The sequence below is a fragment of the Dreissena polymorpha genome, chromosome 2, assembly GCF_020536995.1.
Source record: "Dreissena polymorpha isolate Duluth1 chromosome 2, UMN_Dpol_1.0, whole genome shotgun sequence".
NCBI classification, from domain to species: domain Eukaryota; kingdom Metazoa; phylum Mollusca; class Bivalvia; order Myida; family Dreissenidae; genus Dreissena; species Dreissena polymorpha.
Window position 1 is genome coordinate 14,994,839 of NC_068356.1, and position 9,031 is coordinate 15,003,869.

At 33.3% G+C, this 9,031-nt stretch overlaps 1 long non-coding RNA gene across 1 annotated transcript; it reads left to right on the plus strand.

Moving 5' to 3' along the window:
* The first annotated feature begins 7,465 nt into the window (after positions 1 to 7,465).
* Positions 7,466 to 8,763, plus strand: LOC127865970 (uncharacterized). The gene is made up of 4 exons (XR_008042833.1): positions 7,466 to 7,553; positions 7,943 to 8,010; positions 8,337 to 8,395; positions 8,654 to 8,763. It is a non-coding gene; the product is annotated as an uncharacterized LOC127865970 (long non-coding RNA).
* Positions 8,764 to 9,031: the final 268 nt, after the last annotated feature.

Consider the following 9,031-nt stretch of genomic DNA (forward strand, 5'->3'; position numbering starts at 1 on the left):
TACATGTATTGTAATTGACATAAAATGGACATGTTCTTGTAATTAAATGCTTTAGTGAATTGAAATAACCTTTTATAACGTTTTAACAATTAATAATACATTTTTATATAAATTTTCTTTTGAAATGTGACACTTAATTGATTTTTGCACCACTAGTAAGAGATATAATTTGTGCTCATAGTGCTTTATCATTACACTATATAATATCATTTGTTGTATGAAAATTACCCGTAAAATTCATGTGAAAGCTCAAGAGATCAATAGCAGCGTGCTATACCCTGCTCCTTTTTACATGACTTGATGGTATTTAGTCCCCAATTCTACATGGCCAAGGGCAAATTAATGTGCAGATTTGACAAATAAGTCATAACTGGGATCCAATAGGCAGACTTTCATATTACTTGTATTTAATTTAAATCATGATCTGAATTGCTCTTTGGCAAATCTTCGTTGGTCACAGTATTCAACTGAATTTTGTTCACGTTGTAGTGATATTATTTTCAATATTTATCAGACAACATCTTTCTTCAAAAGTTTTACATGATTGCTTGGTTAATTTAGAAACAAGATCAATGCATCATACCATAAAATATTAAAAAAGTGTAATAGTAAAAATGGCAGCAAAAAAGCACTAGATTATCTGCCTTAAATCTGAGACGTTATGTTGATGTATTGGAATTTCTCATAAATAATGTGTTCCATAGTAAAATTGTATAGTCGCATGCATGAGTGTTGTCAATGTCACAATTAAAGCCAATAATTTACTAAAACAAAGTTTGATGTGTGTTTTATTCAAGATCTGTTATATATAATTATATATATATATATATATATATATATATATATATATATATATATATATATATATATATATATATATATATATATATATATATATATATATATTGTTGAAAAGTTAACATGCAATAAGTTTACTGTAATTAAGTGACAAATAGTTTTACTGATTTGGTTGGCTGCATGTATACAGATATATCATGGTTTGTGCAGAGGACAGTAGCAAAAACAAGAGCTGTCTCCGTAGGATGACATACGCCCCCGATAAACGCTTTGATAAAGGTTATGAGCATTTTTCAAAACCTAAACGCCGACCCTAAGTTCAAGGTCAAAGGGGTCAAAATTTGTGTGTGTGTATGGGAAGGCCTTGTCCATATACACATGCATACCAAATATGAATGTTACATCTGAAGCGACATAGAAGTTATGAGCATTTTTTCGAAACCTAAATGCAAAGTGTGAAGGATAGACAGTTGGACAGTGCGATCACTTTATGTATATATATGTGTTTCACTTTGTTTTGGTAAATTAGTTATGTAGTTAAAAGAACAGAATCATCAATTATAAAGTTATTGATTATAAAGTGTTGCTGGCATATTTGATGCATTCATCTAGCTATAAGAAGGTCCCTGTTTTATCCCCACTGGCACTGAGCGATGGTTCTCAAAATCTTTAAACAATATGAATAAGTTTAAATAGGGTCGAGAAAGCCTTGTTGATATGGGGGCTAAACACCTGAAACCAAAGCGACCCAGGTTAAAGGCCGAGGCCAAATAAATAAACCAGAGGCGGCATGAGCCTGCTATACTCTGAACAAGTATTGTTTCTTCTTAGAAAACTGGCTTAAGTGTCTTACTAAGCTTTAGACTTTGAGTTTCAGTGCAATCTATCAAAAATAAATTGGTTAAATTAAATAATAATTTGTAAAAAATAAACATTCTGCACAAATTCAATTATTTACTTTACCTGTGTGCATGAATCATTTCAGTCTTGATGGTTAGTGAACTATGTCAAAGCACCATAGATATGAAACACTTGTATTTTGAATATTGCAATGTTCCACAGAAATGATGCTGATGATAATTCTACACGATCATGACATGAAAAATGATGAATTATTAGATATATTTCTAAATTCCATTTCCACCAACAAATCGGTTATTCCACTACCAGTTCACATGCTTCGTACACAGTTGAAAATAACACTATTCCACTCAACAACCGTGACACATGTACTCATTTTTTCAACTTTTCGCAATTAAAATTGTTTTCTACTGTTATTGTTGTTGTTGTACTTTTGAAAGTAGTTCGAAAGATGGCGACTACTAACCCAGAGATTGATTTATGAAATAAATCGTCTGCTGATCCAGAGTGACACCGCTATTATAAATAGTTCACGTTGCGAAAAGGAGAACCAGTATTCAAAAGCATAATTCCAGCGCAAATTGCAGCGTAAATTACTATTGCCGGGAGATTTCTCTAAACATCACAATCAAAATCCCCGGTATCAATCGTGATATATCGACTATCTCTGGAATCCTCCGTAAAAAAATGCCTCATTTAAATACAATGAATATTCATTGTGTCAAAATACCGTCTTCCAATTGCCTCATTTACTAAAAAGCGGTGAGCGGGTAGAAATACAGCCGTCTACAACATGCCTAATGCGGCGACACGAATTACCATTAGCAATTTAATGTTGATGTTTTTACTTTCATGACACATATCGACTGTTTTGTTGAGAATCTCGAACATTTTTTAAGAAAATGATAAGGAAACATTAGGCATTTTTCGTCGAAAAAAATAAGACGATGCGTCACCCTCTAATATCATTTTTCTGACTGCGGAATGAGAACGCAAATAAAGGGTTGAAGGCGATTTTTTGTGTGTAATAATGACACTTAATTGTTTCGTGTCATCGATCTTAAGTAATATTTGTTTTGAATATGTTTTGTTCGCGTTCACTAACTACCTCTTATTGTGTATTCAAGTTACATGTCTGCTATTTACACTATAACTACCTACCCCCTAACTCACATATACCGATGTACTAATTCAGTAGTTTTAAAGACCTATTCGCTAATAAATAAATAACTCCGGAACCACGAGGCTCGACATGACTTTGTGAAACAAATGACTTGAGACGTTGATTGTTTTGTATTACTTTGTTACGACGTTAGCCCCGTCACACCGGACTGGCGTCCTTACGGCGACCTAAGATTGTGTTTCTGAAAATTTCTGATTGTCGTAGTAAGGACGCCAATGCATTTTTCGGTAAAAATGTTGTTTTTCGCCTTCCCGTCACACCAGCGTCCTGGTTTATGGCGTTCTGCCCATATCTTTCCCATCACCGGCAACATTCGTATTTGTATATGAGCTTCAGTCTGGGAAAACGTGGCTTAATGCTTGTGCGTAGAGTGTCGTCCTAGATTAGCATGTGCAGTCCGCACTGGCTAATTAGGGACGACCTTTTCCGCCTAGAGTATATTTTCGATTAGAAAAAAACTAAATGAAATTCGCTAGGTACTTTAAACGATACTTAATACACGCATTAATTACATTTGTAATGCACAATAATATCATATATATTATTAAAGTAATAAACATAAATTCCAATAATTACTTTAAAATTGCAAAGGCAACTTGTCATTCATATGACCCAGTGTATTAAAACTATTACCGAAGGTTGTTACAGCAGGCATTACAAGTATAGTCAATAATAAGCCTATACATGAGTGTCAAGCTGAATGAGTTATATGGCCAATAAAGGGATACTAAAAACACATGTTAATATCAACTATAACTGGTTTACCGTTGGTTCAGATCTATTTTGTTAATTTAATATTGTATTGGCAGGTTTAACGCCTGTGAAATTTATGTGCGAAAATATTTTTTTAGGATGCGGTTTCAAAATCATGCTACTTGACCGCATTTAAAATTTTTACGGTTTTCTAACCTCTCTAATCTTGAATAATACTCTAGGCATATGCGCTTTTGGAAAACGGGGTTTAATGAATGTGCGTAAGGTGTCGTCCCATATTAGTCAGTGCAGTCCGCATATGCAGATGTCCATCCGTACCTTCGGTCGTTCCTTCGTTTGTCCGTGCGCCCTTTCGTCCCTTATTTAGTCCGTCCGTTCGTCCGTCTGTCAATTAGTTCGTCCGTCCGTCAATTCGTTCGTCTTGAACACTATTTAAACATCGCTTTTGGTTGTTCGTTCTGCAGTCGGACGTTTCCGCTGACCGGGTTTCTTGACTGTATTGTGCCGTGGAGTTTATAATGCCTTCGTTCCTCCGTGCGTCCGTTTGTTTGTCTCTTCTTTCGTCCGTCCGTTCGTTCGTCCCTTCTTCTGTTCGTCCGTTTGTTCGTTCGTTCGTCCGTCTACTGTTTCCGCTAGCGGCTGACAGTTTGTTCATTTAATACAGGTTATTGTACCAAACTTTTGTTTTCGGCTACTTTTTTGGCTAAAGTTTCCGCTAGCGGCTGAACATTTGTCAAATTAATGAAAATAGTTCACCGTGTTCTGTTTCTGGCTACCTTTTGGCCATACGTTTAAAATGGCGCGATGGGGAAATTTGTCAGGGTATATATGTAACAACACCGTGCTTAAAATTAACATTTTTACGAACACTACCGATAACTACCGAAAATTAATAGAAAACTCTGGTTCCTCGTCTCTTTTATGAAGTCAGTATTACTAATGCGTTCGTCTTAATGCAGTCGGCATTCGGCTTACCTTATGTGAACTACATCCTTGTGCTTAGTCATTTCGCTTAGAAAAACTTACAATAAATATGCATTTTCACGCATAACTTAGTATTAAAATGATGATAGATCAGCAACAAGAAGATAGGCACATGGACTGTTTAACAGAAATGATTAATTTGTCATTTACTCGCAAGAATACATGATTTGCATAGATCGAGTAAACATTAAAACGAAGTATGCAAGTAATTTAACACTAACTGATACAAAAAAGCATAAACACGCAAGGAAGACGCAGTTATTTTAAATCAAATAAAACATAGCAAAATGCAATTGTTATTTAGCAACATGCATGCAATCGCGGGTATTACCAATTGTAATATGGTGTTGTCATGAAGTAAACTACAATTGTCATTAAGCAAAATGAAATTGTAATTTAGCAGCATGCATGCACTGGCGGATATTCCCTTCCATACAAATGCAACTAATACATGAATCATTTACAGCGTGTTTTACGGAATTCCTTTGCATCACATATAGTGGATATATATGTGTACAATCAAGAAATACGTTGTGTATAAAAGATGCCATTTATTAGTTATTTGGGTAACTTTCAAACTTTCACGCAATACAGGTAACTTAAGAAGTGTCTCGCGATATATATAACACGTCCTCTTTGTGTGAACAATAAGTTGATTGCCAACTATCATGCGAGCAGTTTGCAACGTCTTCTTCGTAACCATTGCAGTTAAGGCTATCAAGCATGATTTTCCCAGTGCCTGGGCCATGCACGCTTGGCAAGAGTACTTCTGAGACACTATATTAAATTATTGAAGACAAATAAAATGCTATAATTTTAATGTTATTAAAAGTCTTATGTAACGTCATGCTTGTATCTGGTAGTTTTATTTTAAAACAGTGTGCGTTAATTTAAGAAAGCATAGCATCATATATATTTAATTAATAACATTTTCTAACGACGCAAAAAGTATAGAAAAGTACTTTTTCAATTTCTTGTAATATTTCGTTTCCCATCATTTCGTTCTCAGTATTAAATCAAACATGTACATGCAGAAAACAAGATGTCCGATAAAACTAATCCTTCTGTACGTTTAAGCCCTAACGTTAAAACGATCATTGATAAGGCTTTACACAACTAATCAGTATATGCATTTAACAACGAGAATAAAATAAAAATCATTGAACACAATTTGAAAGTATTGGCGTTAATAAACATTCATGCAATTAAAGCACGCTTGAGGTAAATCAATAACCCTGTGTCTGCAAATCCGAGCATCCTGCAGACGACCTTTGCGCTGGTGACTGTGAACTCGTCGTCACACACTGTTCCCCATTGCCCGCCGTGCTCCACCTCCAAGCGGCCTGAGTACGGCGTCTTGCCACAAACAAGGCGGATATTTGTGGTCGACGCTTTAATAAAACACTAATAATAATAAAAATAAATATCCGCCCCTGTGTACTAAAAGTCTTAATCCTTCAAACATTAAAAACGGTTAAAGATAAAATACTTATTTAATTATAAAGATAACGCAATTGTATAAAGTATTATTTCAGTAGATGTGCATGTAAGAGCCTTTTTCACAGGTTTTGGCATGTATTGACGTTTGTCATTAATGCTTTATATTTATAAATGTAAACATTGGATCTAAAAAGCTTCAGTAAAAAATCAAGGCTACAATTAAAAAAAAAACAGTAACCCTCAACTGGGCTAAAACCACTGACTCATGGAGTTCTGGAGTACTGGTCATGTACGTAATTCCGGCCACTTTTGGGACTATTTAAGAAAAATCTTTAGTGTTAGGCAACTGGTTGAAACTAAACTTCACATATATAATCCTGGGTTCAAAACTCACCTAGCATGAAAATTTAAATAGAATTAGATCGGTGAATGTTACTTAATGAACAGAAAATGATGACATGTAAACTATCCATTTTCGTAGTTTAAATGTACCTAAAAAATCGACCACTTTTCGGTTTGATCTGCAGATAAAATTACAAAGCAATATCTTTTGACAAATGTCCTCAATTTCAGAGTATTAATCAATGTTTATACTATTAATATTTTTGACTTGAAATTTAAAATAAATGCGAAATTATTATACCATTTACTCCCCCTACCTATTTCAATAAATATGAACAATGGGGAAACTGCTATTTCATTAAAAAATATTTGTTTTTAATGTGTTTAATAAAATTTTTCAAACATAGCTAAAAAGTAAACACATTTTGTTTGAAAAGTTGACTTCAGTGTTGATAATTATTAAACGCTTATATATAATATTTAAACATGTAATCTAGCAATATTCTTATAAAGGGAGGTAATTCATATATTAAAAAGTTATATTTAGGTTCTGATTTGTATGTTTTGAATATAAGTTTTTGTACAATAAATTGGTTAAACTTTGATTAAAGTTTATTAGATAAAATAAAAATAATTTTATCAAATATATTTGTTTCTTATATGATTATAATTGTTGCAACATATGATGACATCACTTTCCCCATGAGCCAAATATTTCCTGCTATATTTGAGACATTTTAACACAAAAGTTTACGGTGATATGGTTCTTACATTTGCAAAATATTGCGAGTGGGGATGGTTTTCATGTTGATTTTTCTAAATAAAAACAAAATATGTGAGTAAAGATCATGAAAATGATTTTACACAGGTGGCCGATTTTTTACGTACAGGCCGGAATTACGTACATGACCAGTAGTCCAGTCATTTTACAGTTTGACCTTAAAAAAAATGCAACAGAAATTGTTTTACATTTTTTATTGATCTTATATAGTTATTAAACAAATATGAAAAATCTAGAAAAATCGAAGCAGGGGAAATATGAAAATAATCGAGTTTATTTTTCCTAATATATAAATTAAAGAATTGTCCCAAATACCCCACCGTACCTAAGCTACTCTTCAACTCGGAGGATTTTTCGGTGGTTGTAAACGATGACAACAGCGTCGATGAAGATCGTTGGTGATTTAAATGGGATTCGTGCTTGATTTGTTTAGAAAAAACAACTTTACAGGTGAGTTTTTGTCATTTAAAGGCCACATCTCTTGTGCGACAAGTATGTTAACCCATTTAAAATGCAAAAATACAAATGTTACATGTTTTCGCGGTTTAAATTGAACAACATTATTTAGTAATATTTTCTCGCGTTGAGTGGCATTCTTCTTTCAAACGCACAAAATATAAGTTACATTTATAAAAAAAATCAATCATAATCACCACTAAACACACATTTTCGGGTTGAAACGTCCGCGGGAATGCAGCTACTGCATAAAAACTCAAAAACGGAAGCGCTTTTGTGTCAAAATTTCAATTTTGACTCTACTCATTAACTTATTACTTAAAAAGTCTATAGCTACCAATACAACATAAAATACTTATTTTTTCCTTTCCTTTATATTTCAGTTGAATCCAGCAGGTGTGTGACAGATGTTCAGACAATTGACAAAGCATTTGGTGACCAGTCTGTTTTTGTAAGTATTTCCTGGGTTTTGAAATAAATGACAGAAAATTAGTGAATCCAATATATTTTTGCCAATCTAGTTATCTATGCAATCTAAAATACATACATGAAATTGTAATTAATGGATCATTGTTAAAGCTCATGTTAATTAAGGTTATTTGTCTTCTGTTGCCATCCTTCTTTGGGCTTTCATGTTGGACGCTTCATGAATACTTGTATCAGCCAGATTCACTCATGTTTACGGTGACCATTACCAGACATGATAACAAGCATTTTGCTTTCTAACAAAATTGCTCCCATAACAAACATTTCTATTTTTTGTATTACGTATTTCAGACAATAACATGGAAGTGATTTACCTGATGTCTTGCGGATAATGTTAGAAATCCTGACATGTGAGTATTATTGTGTCAAAAAAAATGAAATTAATATAATTTATCGTTCAACAATATGAAAAAATCTGCTAAAACTTCTTACAATGCATGTCCTATTTTGAAACTAGAATCAGACCAACATTATACTAATAAATATGGTGTAATACAAGTGTACAGGTTCAAAGTTTATATATTATTAAAAATAAATGCAGTAATGAAAAAAATAATTCAGTAAGTGTGTAACATAATTCTAACAGTTGTCTCCTCTTTATATTACAGAATGGATATCATGATTTGCTGTATATGTCACCATGCAGTTGAAAACAACCAAGGCTCTAAACTTACAGTAAAAGGATGCAGTGGAATAAATGATGCTAGCTTGAAGAGACACGATAATGTTCAGGCTGTTCCAGGAAATTTTGTTCACATTGCATGTCTAAAGACGTACACAAATGCTAATGTTATTGTTCGCGATACAAAAGAAAACTTTAGTCCAAACACCAGACTTGTGAGGTCTAAAGCTGATGTATTGAATTTTCAAGAACATTGTATATTTTGTGGTCAATCTGCTAAATACAATGACAGAAAATGCGGTTTGGATGTTTTTCCAGTAAGGACATTAGAGTTTCAAAAAACTATAAAACAGTTGTGTTCAGC